Raw genomic sequence first — 11,049 nt, 5'->3', positions numbered from 1 at the left:
ACTTCGTTGGTCTTTCTTTTTGGTTTCTCTTTCATTCTGGGCGTTGTTTTCATTCTCCCAAACACACACACCACTGTCAATGCCGCCCCGGTGGAGCTTTTTCCTTCAGTGTAGATGGAAATTTCTATCTAATCGTAGTCACAGTGATCTTGCGTTGGAACATTTGTAAAATCGGGATTATTTTGGCTAATATCCCTTGTATCTCCTTAAGTAGTGCTTATAAGGAGATGAAATTTGGTATATAAAGTCTCCTTATAGCAATGTAAAAGTAGGGAAAAAAGTTTTTTGATACATCAAACTGTTTCTCAGTTATTGGGCACTTTCGTTTTCGAGAGACCCCCTCTATCCCGTCCTCATCCCGGTTGAGATGCCTCTAAATCGGAATCAAGATAATTCTGGATAGGAAAGTGCTAGAGACTTGAAATTTTCACAGAATGTACTTATATTTGTTCTCTAAAGGATAAAAGAAAAAGAAAGCATTTCTTCTCAGTTAATTTCCTAAAATTTGACTAAAACAAGGAAATTTGAATCCGATTAATCCAATCAAAGATCGCCGTGAGTGTCCCGATTGAGATAGAAACTCTATATACCAGCTCGAAGTTTACAGTGGGAATGGTTTTGCGGTGCAATTTTTCCACCATACTGAGGGTAAAGTCGTTTGGTTCTTTTCAAGTTTGTTAAACTTTCAGGTTATTTTTTCCACTGACGACGATTTTTTTGCTAAATTTTCCAGTGGGGCGGGGGGGCTCCACCGGATCTCTAGAGGGCTTCCGGATTCTCGCCCTCGCCAGTGATAATGAATGTGTATCATCATTACGATATTACGACGTTGGAAAATGTGGAAAATACACGTCTCCTGTATGATCGCAATTGTGTTCCCATAAAAAATGAAAACTGAAATGAAAAAAGAAAAAGAAAAAATAGCGAGAGAAGAATTGTTGTGGTTCATCTAATCTAGACCACCGGAGAATTAGAAATAAGCACGGAGTGTCAAGATCAGGGTTCTGAAACACTGTTATCTCACGATGCCCGTATTCTAAGTTTTATGTTCAGCATCCGAAAATCGAAAGTATGGCCGCGCGAACGAATTCCTTTGCCACAACCTTGCGGCTGTTACATCAAAGCATAAGAAGAACGATTCTTGTTTTCCAAATTAGAATACAAAGACAATAAAAAAGGATTACCTGGTACATCTTATTGAATTTGATTCATCTTCTTAATATTGATTCTAAACAAAAAGAATGGTGTTAATTGATTGTAAAACCATATTGACAAATCTTAAATTTTCTGATTTTCCAAAAATCCAGTGTATGTATTTACACCGGGTTTTCGCGCTACTTTCGAATTCGACCCGTTGCAAATGCAACGTAGCGGACCCCGTGCAAATGCAAGTATTTGCCTGGCTGACTAAATGTTGAATTTTACCCATAATGCAGTTTTACTATTAAAATAATTATGTGAAAGCATCAAAATATTTCAAGTCTTTAAATTGCCTTTTTAGGCGCCCGGAGGCCGCCCGGACTGGCCCGGGCGGCATACGGGCGTTTTTGCAAATCTATTAATTTTATCCGCCCGGACGCGCCCGGATGCGCCCGGAGAAATCCGGGCGTGTTCGAGGGTCCTAGCATTTTGCCTCGGAATTCCGCTGTCGTCCACCCCCCTATAACGGACTTTAACTGGAAGAGCCCATTTTAATTTAAAGGAGGAGGGAAACTTTTGCATTAGCCATCATATCTAAATAATAACCAGGAGGTTTTTCTACTTAGTATATAACATAAGTGAATGTTTGACTGAAACGATATAAAGAATATATACAATGAAGGTGATATATCTCTATCTCCCCCCTTAGAGGTTCAAAATGTCTAACACAAAGATAAAATATAGAATCATCTTATCTCCTACTCCTTTCTGTTATGATCCATCGAAAAAGAAAAAAAACAAAACAAATGAAACAGGGCTGGATCATTCTTTCAGTCCCTTTTTATTATGCAGGGCAAGAGCGCAGAGGTCTGTGCTGTTGTGGGTGAAAACAGCAGTCCAGACGTAATTAATCGAACAGTTCGATTACCAAACTAATCGAACTTTGTCGAACTTAATCGAACGACAAAAGCTTGATTAAATTCTTTAATCAAACTTTTCAAAAGTTGCTAAAATTGTGAGTATTCGATTAAGTTCGACAAACATATTAAGTTCGACAAAGTTCGACAACGAGAAATGTTCGAAAAAAAACTCCGTTCGATAAAGTTCGACAACACGAAAGGTTCGACAAATTCGACAAAAAACTCTGTTCGATAAAGTCCGACAACAAAAAATGACCTCCTTTGGGTACTACCGTGGACGGTCCCTGGGGGTCACGGCCGAGGTCCGGGGGTCCAATTGGTGCCTACTGGTCAGGGGGATGTGAGGGTACACGTCTGCACCGTTGGGGGTCCTTCAAAGTTCCTCAAAGTGTTGTCAAAAGCTGGCAAAAATTACGAAAAATGACCTCCTTTGGGTACCAGCCCCGGTGGGACCAGTCGAGGCCTCTACAGCCCCCCACAGCCCTTCGGACCGCTTTGGATACCCTCTGCCTTGCTTTCCCTCAAAGCCAGACCCCTCCATCAGTTATCCGAAGCCTATAAAAGGCTTGGAAAGGCGGAAAGGCTTGAAAATTGGTCAAAATTGGAAAAAAATGACCTACTTTGGGTACCACCACTGCGGACGGCCCCTGGGGGTCCCGGCCGGTGTGCCGGGGGGTCAGATCGGTGCTCACTGGTCAGGGGGATGTGAGAGTACACGCCTGCACTGTTGGGGGTCCTTCAAAGTTCCTCAAAGTGCTGTCAAAAGCCGGCGAAAATTGCCAAAAACGACCTCCTCAATTGAGAATGTTACACCCCTTTCTCACCAGCAAAATTCCCCCGTGGGACCGATTGAGGCCTCTGCATCCCTCCACAGCCCCCGTATTCCTTCGGACCCCTTCGGATACCCTCACCCTTGCTCTCCCTCAATGCCAGCACCCTCCATCAGTGCTCCGAAGCCTTTAAAAGGCTCGGAAAGGCTTGAAAATTGGAAAAAATCGGTCAAAATTTGAAAAAATGACTTCCTTCGGGTACCACCGTGGAACGCCTTTGGGGTCCCGGCAGGGATTTCCGGGAGTTCGATTGGTGCCAACTGGTTAGGGGGGATGTAAAGGTACTCCCCTGAACCGGTTGGGGTGCTTCAAAGCTCCTCAAAGTGTCGTCAAAAGCCGGCAAACATTGGAAAATTGGCGAAAATTGGGAAAAATGACCTCATCATTTGGGTACCACCGTGGACGGCCCCTGGGGGTCCCGGCCGGGGTTCCGGGAGGTTTGATCGGTGCCCACTGGTCAGGGGGATGTGAGGGTACACGCCTGCACCAGCGGGGGCGCTTCAAAGTTCCTCAAAGTGTCGTCAAAGGCCGGCAAAAAGTGCAATCGAATTACGCGCAAGTGGAGCGGCCTTCAGTTGCCCGGGTTTTCTCAAATTTTTGTTCGATTAAACTTGACAAAGTTCGATTAGTTCGATTAAGTTCGAATAATGTAATTGAACTAATCGAGCTGTCGAGGTCTCTTTAAAAAAAGTTCGATTTCAGTAATCGAACTTAATCGAACTTTGTATTTTGAGAAATTTGTGAGTATTCGATTAAAGTTCGACAACCGAACTTAGTCGAACATTAATCGGCCAACAAAGTTCGATTAAGTTCGACAAAGTTCGATTAAAAATACCGTTCGATTAATTACGTCTGGGACAGTTCTCTGGCTGAACTAACGTCTCCAGGGTTGCCGAACGTTGAAGTCGGAGGCGGAGTTTGTACGGGCAAGTCATGAACAATGGAATCCCTCGGAGGACATTGGGTGTCGATGGGGTGTCTCCTGGAGTGGATCAAGATGTTTCCATTGGGCCATCAAGTTTTGCTGGTTGGATGTATTTGAAGTCATGAATTGGATGGCGGTGTGCAGTCTTCTGGACAGCTGGGACGAATTTGCGTAAGAACCGTCGATTGCGATTTGTTGGCAGACCAGAGCCGTCCATTCGAACTGTGTATTTGTCCAATTGATGAACTTCAACAACTTTGCCTGTTTTGTCCCATTTGTGTGGGTGGGGTCCAAGTTGGTTCTGGACCCTAACATGGTCACCAATTTTAAGTGGCGGGAGTTGTTTGGTGTGTTCGGACCAATCGTTCAGAAGCAATCATATGGCGATGACGTAAGGCGTCTTCTCGTTTGTTCAAAGTGTCCATCCATGTGGGGTGGGGTCAGTAGCGTCCAAGTTGAATTGGGATGAAATCTTTGACAGGTTTTCTGAAGATGCACATCGCCGGTGAGAGTCTGGTTGATGGATCTGGGCAGTTGCGATTGCAGTAGTGCTCTCTGTAGTTTATCTGTGTCCAAACTACTGTTGGGGCCAGTCAGTGTTGTCAGTGATCAGTCGTTTTGCTGTCTTGACACCAATTTCAGCTCTGCAATTCGAATGTGGGAAAGCTACCGAAGAAAATCATTGATGGACTCCCCAGTTCCTCAAGAATGTTTTGGTGGCGTGTGATTTGAATTCTGGTCCTTCATCTGATGCTAGCTCCTCGGGAATACCAAAAGTGGAGAACTGTTTGCGAAGACAATCTATCAGGCCTTTCGATCCTTCTTGAGCGCGGTCAATGGTTGGCCAATTTGAGTATCTGTCTACTGTTATCAGGTAATGTTGGCCTTCATACTGAAAGAAGTTCGGCACAGATAAGTTGAAATGGATATTCTGGAGATGGTGTTCGATATGGAGGTGAGCTTGGTTGCGATGGAGCGTCTCGGTTGCAGGCATTACAATTGTCCAGACAGTGTCAATCGAACAAATCGAACGCCGAATCAATCAAACGCAATTTAATGCAATCGAATAATTGCAATTCGATTCTCGAACGCAATCAAATTGCAATCGAATATTACCCAGGATTTACTGTTCGATTGCTTCGATTACGTTCGATTGTATTCGATTACGTTCGATTGTGTATTTGATTACGTTTGATTGATTCAATTGTGTATTAGATTTTATTCGCTTTGGTATGGTACTTGAGCACTCGGCCGCCCACGCTAAAAACCTCTAACAGAGTGATCCAATTTGATTTAATCGCAATCAAACTCATCGAACATAATCGTAATCGAACATTAATCCAATGTAATTGACAATCAATCGAACCAATCGAACATAGTCAACTATCAATCGAACATTACTCGAACGCAATCGAACACAATCGAATATTACCCAGGAATAGGCCGTTCGATTAAGATTCGATTATGTTCGACAATCGAATCGCAATTATTCGATCGCGTTCGATTACGTTCGATTGGTTCGATTGCGATTTTTGTTTGAAGTTGTTCGATTGACACCGTCTGGAATTGTCGCGTTGTTGTTGAATATCTTTGGTGATACCTGGCCAGAATGCTGATGACTTAGCACGGGATAGCATCATACCAGTGCTTTGGTGGACTGCATGAAGGGAATCCAGGGTCTGGGCCCTAAGTGACGGTGGGATGATAATCCTGTGGTTGTATAACACGACACCATCAACGTAATGGAGACAGATAAAAAATACTCATTCCATTTAGTCACTGAGTATAAGTCAAACATAAATAATAACCAGGAGGTTTTTCTACTTAGTATATAACATTAGTGAATGTTTGACTGAAACAATATAAAGAATATATACAATGAAGGTGATATATCTCTAATATCAAATACCTGACCAATATCAAAGCACCAAAATTTCAAAACAAATGCAACAGTGCAAGAACTACAGTAAGTTGGTCTAATATCGACATCCCTCGTCTAATTCTCCATTCCGACACCCTTCTAAAATTTCTATAATTAAACTCTCTGCCCCTAACTAAGTCCTAAGATCTGTTTCCCACCACAAAAAAAGCCAAAAAAACAGGTAAATATCAAATATAGCCAGTTTTCCAGAGTTTTCAATGGTTTTGCCCCTGAACTGTAGATATTATCAAGGATTTGCCCCTGCCCTTGAAAAGTGAGCAATCTCTGCCCCTCCTCGATCGAGATCTCAATGATTTTTTTTCTACTTAGCTTGGCATGTTATCGTCTCGTCCCAGCTCACTCTTACACTTTGATATTCTGAGTCTACACCTACTTTTGTGCTTTCCACATTTTCACCAGTGTCTTAAAACATCTTGCGCTAATGTTTTTAACTTTTTATTTTATTTTATCCTTTATGTTTAAAATCACGAAAATGTACGAAATGTATTATGTGATAATTCAATAGAACTAGAACTAGAACATTTCTGCCATACTCTGAAAACTGGCTCAGCTCTGCTCGCAGCTCTACTATCTTGCAAATTTTGTTAATCAGGTTTGTTTTGAATTTACTTTGTATTTTTATAATGACCAGCCAGGTCATTCATTTGAGAGCTAACGTAAGTTGGTCTAAGGCAAAGGGAAGTAGTTACAGTCAAGAACAAGTGTAAATTAGGATTACCTTCGGCCAATCTCTCTTAACTAGCAGAGTTGTATCCTAATTTGGAGATTTAGGTATCCTAGATGCTAGATACCGTCAACTGCTCCAACTTGGGACGAGTGTACGCAACATGGGACTTGTTGATATCTGGCCTGTATTTTCACTTACTGTTAAATCTCTTTGACAACAAATTTGTTTTGATAATTCCACCAAGTTTATCAATCATACTTTCCGTCATAACATGTCACGATAACTTTCACTGATAGCGCGCCCTTTTTAACTTTTGTTTTCATTTAAAATGACTGGACGCCGAATGGAGAATAAGAGAACACCCGCCGCGTAATTGCCTACCGCCTAACCGCCTACCGCCCGATGAGATTAACAAATAGTGAGTGTGTAACTTGCCGCGTGAGTGACGTCAAACGCTCACATTCGCGTGTGTTTTCCACTACGGATTTTTTTCATATATGATTTAAAAGCCTACTCAGTGTGAAAGAGAAATCGTGTATTTTTTAATACGGGGTTCATTGAACTCAAATCAAATGACTTTGGAGGTTCGGTGAAATGGTGGTGGAATGGCCGTCCCATGTTGTGTAAGATAGTCCCAAGTTGGAGCAGTTGACGATAGGAGAGCAAACACTTTGACCTGAATTTTTGAGGTTACTGTTATGCTTCAATCCGCGTTTGGAAAACTATGCAAACCTTTTCTTCATCGAGATTTGCACCACCGACCAAAATTTCAAGTAAATTTCTTTGGCAGGTTCCTCAAAAATTAACATCCTTAATAATCTGCTGTTCAGAGCCTAAAATTTTGCGAACACAAGCTAAAGATTTGTTTTTCTTGTTTTCTTGATTTGTTTTAATTTAAAAATGGTAGCCGTAAAAAAGGAAGGGGCCTGGGTGATTTTCGCGCGAAAAAAGCGTTTGCGTATGCTACAATCTCCCTCGAAATATATTGAGATTTTTAGTGTATTTTAACGTTTTTAAAGTTTTAAAGTTCGGGCGAGAATTGCTATTTTAGCACTTCCACTTTCTTCCATTGAATATTTCGATTTTAGAGGGGTTTGGTGGCTTCTAGGCTATATTCCAAGCCTCATTCGAGCAAATTTGAGCTTTTAAATCCTGAGATCCTAAGTCTTAAGTCTAATGTTAAAACTCAGAGTTAAAACTCTACTTTCCAATTGCAGTTTAAGGCGCTTAAAAATCAATTGTGGTGTTCAAAATTACACCGGGAACTCCCCTTTGTCTCAAATATTTAGTGGATGATTGTAGTTAGCACATTTGAGTGGTTTTGGGCTATAGTTTTGCATTTCGCAAGCCAAACTCAATGAAATTCAGTACACAATCTCATTTGCTTATTATTTACATCTTGGAAGTGGTAAGATGGCGCGGATGTCTCTGGTTGGTGAAAAATACAGGTTTTTTGGTTTTTAGTATCCTAATTAGGATTTTGATTGCTATTTTGGATACTTTTTGGACCTACCTGGAGGTCCTATAAATTAACCTTTGTCCGTCCGTCCGTCCGTTAGTTACCAGCTTTTCTCGAGATTGGCTCATTAATTAATTTTTTCTGATTTTTTGCACAATGATGCAAAATGGCAATGCCCAAAATGTAATGGAGCCCGATTTTCAGAAAAAAAATTTTTGGCCAAATTTGAGCTAAAAAACGGCTAAAAACAGGTTTTTTGGACTTTGTGAAAAATTGGATCATTATTTTTTTCTGATTTTTTTTATGAAAGTAGGGTACCATCATAGGTAAAAGATGGCTCAAGCAGATTTTTGCAAAAAAAAATTTTTGGCTCAAAAAACGCACATTTATCTATAAGAATCACTATTAATAAGCATACATCAATGTTCTTAGTCAAATTACTCATTGGACCTACCCCGGTGGGGTGGAGGTCCTATAAATTAACCCGTGTTCGTTAGTTAGTTCGTTCGTTAGTTACCAACTTTTCTCGAGATTGGCTCATTCAATTTTTCTGATTTTTTGCACAAAAGTGCATTACTATAAACCCTCGAATGTGACGGAGCCCGATTTTCGAAAAAAAAAATTTTCCGGCCGGTAGAACCGGAAATGTCCCGAAAAAAGCGGTTTTTGAGATTTTCTCGAGATTTTATCATTAGTTTTTTGCGATTTTTTGCACATAGATACACATTAGTACTGCCGAAAAGGTGTCGAAAACCGTTTGCCGAAAAAAATTTTTTTCCGGTCTGTAGAACCGGAAATGTGCCGGAAATCGTCGTTTTTTCACATTTCCGTCACATTTTTTCAACTTATTTAATTGTTTCTTTACAGAAAAATGTTCTTTATGATGATGCCCAAAACTTAGCATCGTTTGATTTCCAAAAAAATCATCCTTTGAATCCGGAACTCCTTAAAAATCGCCGGAACAGCCGAAAACCGGCGTAAAACGGTTTTCCTTCATTTTTTCAACTTATACTCAACAGACTTTCATGATTTTTTGCACAATGATGTAAAATGGCAATGCCCAAAATGTGACAGAGCCCAATTTTCGAAAAAGAAATTTTTCCGGCCGCTAGAACCGGAAATGTCCCGAAAAAAGCGGTTTTTTGAGATTTTCTCGAGATTTTCTCATTAGTTTTTTGCGATTTTTTGCACATAGATGCACATTAGTACTGCCGAAAAGGTGTCGAAAACCGTTTGTCCTTTTTTCACATTTCCGTCACATTTTTTCAACTTATTTAATTGTTTCTTTACAGAAAAATGTTCTTTATGATGATGCCCAAAACTTAGCATTGTTTGATTTCCAAAAAAATCATCCTGTGAATCCGGAACTCCTTAAAAATCGCCGGAACAGGCGAAAACCGGCGTAAAACGGTTTTCCTTCATTTTTTCAAGAAAATGTCACGGTAGAGTGCGACTGTTTGAGTTTTCTGGAAACCTTATTTATTAAGCTGTGCATTTTTCTGTCTGATAGTGGTTTTTATAAAGAAAAGCGTTTAATAGCTTTTTTATTTCTTTTTCAAAAATCTTTTTCAATAGTGTTGATAGTTTCTCTCAATAGATATGCTTTCATTTTCTTTATTTTTTGTATTTTGACCAGTTATGTCTTATGTGTTTCATTGTTTCAATGTTCACTGATTAGTTTGATAACCAGGTAGGTCCATAAAAGTATCGCTTGTTTTTTATGAGATAGATGTTTTTTTTTGCTCATGAGGGCTTACTTTTGATGAATATTGTGTGTTTAGACATGAAATTTTGGCTGCTTGGCGTGTGGACCGGAAACGAAAAATTTTTTAGGGTCGGTCTAATAATGAAGGTTTGGAGGATCACTGATAGATCCAGAAAATAGAAAAAAAAATAGAATTGCAATTAATCTTATCAAACATTATCGTAATCAAGCTAATCAAACATAATTGAATCTCAATTGAAAGTAATTCAAAGGTAAATGAAGACAATCAAATGATACCCAGGAATCAGCCGTTTGATTGAGATTCGATTGCGTTCAACTATCAAATCGCAATTATTCCATCACATTCCATTACATTTGATTGGTTCAATTGCAATTTTTGTTCAAACTTGTTCAATTGAAACTGTCTGGTTTGAAAAACTCACCGTTGCTTTGTTTTTTAATGACCAATTATTTAGGTGTTACTCGTTAAAAGACGCTGGAATGGGAGCACAGAAATCCGTTGCTGAAGAAATCTCCTTCATAGGAATCAGAAAGAATGTATTCAGCAAATGGGTTTTGGCTGTCAGGTTCCCAGTCTACATTAATCATTGATACAAATTCTGCAGGTTGCTAGTGCGGTTCGGGTTGGTTCGAAACGCAGGACACAGGACCCAGAGAGCAGGACACAGGACGCAGGTCAGTGCTGACAGGTCAGCTTTAATTGCTGTAAAAGACAAAGAAAATGTTTGAAAAACACTTGTAATCGTTAGAAATATCATTCTGAAGGTATTTTATTGGTCTAGCACCTTTTTAAAGGTCAAACTCTATCCACATGCTTGCCACGTGCTTTTGCATTTTGTGACGTGTATAACACGGACCTGTAATATTTGTATTATGTATTACACATAAATCACGCATGTATAGTAGCAGTTATCTTTTCAATGTCATTGATATGTTATACACAAAATACATGTGTTAAAAATATTTATCTCATCTTTAAACAGCCCCTGACAGGAAAATAGCTATTTCACAATCGCTATATCATATCTCATTATATCTCCTGCATCACCTTGGGTATGATAACAAAAATTGACTAAAATAGTGTCAAAGGTTTGTATTTTATTAATATATCAATATTTTTATTCCCTATCTCGTATTTTTGATGAAAATGACGTCACTGTTTTCATATCTCTAAAACAGCTCTCTTGGAGCATTTAGTGTTTTCAAAATATATAAATCTATATCTACTTGCACAGTCAGCATCCTATTGAGCATGAAAAAACATTTTGTTGTAAACTGATGTACACACCTTGTATTTTGTGCTAGCGTTATCATTTACATAATTTAAATGTCATTTTGTCAATATTTAGGATTGATGGCTTGTCATTTAAAAATCTTTTAAATGGCGTATTTTGTATAATTTATAATTTTTCCATTGCGTATAATGTTTTTAGAAACATT

This window comes from Clytia hemisphaerica, unplaced genomic scaffold (genome assembly GCF_902728285.1).
Source record: "Clytia hemisphaerica strain Z4C2 unplaced genomic scaffold, Clytia hemisphaerica genome assembly, whole genome shotgun sequence".
Classification (NCBI taxonomy): Eukaryota; Metazoa; Cnidaria; class Hydrozoa; order Leptothecata; family Clytiidae; genus Clytia; species Clytia hemisphaerica.
This window is presented reverse-complemented; position numbering follows the sequence as displayed.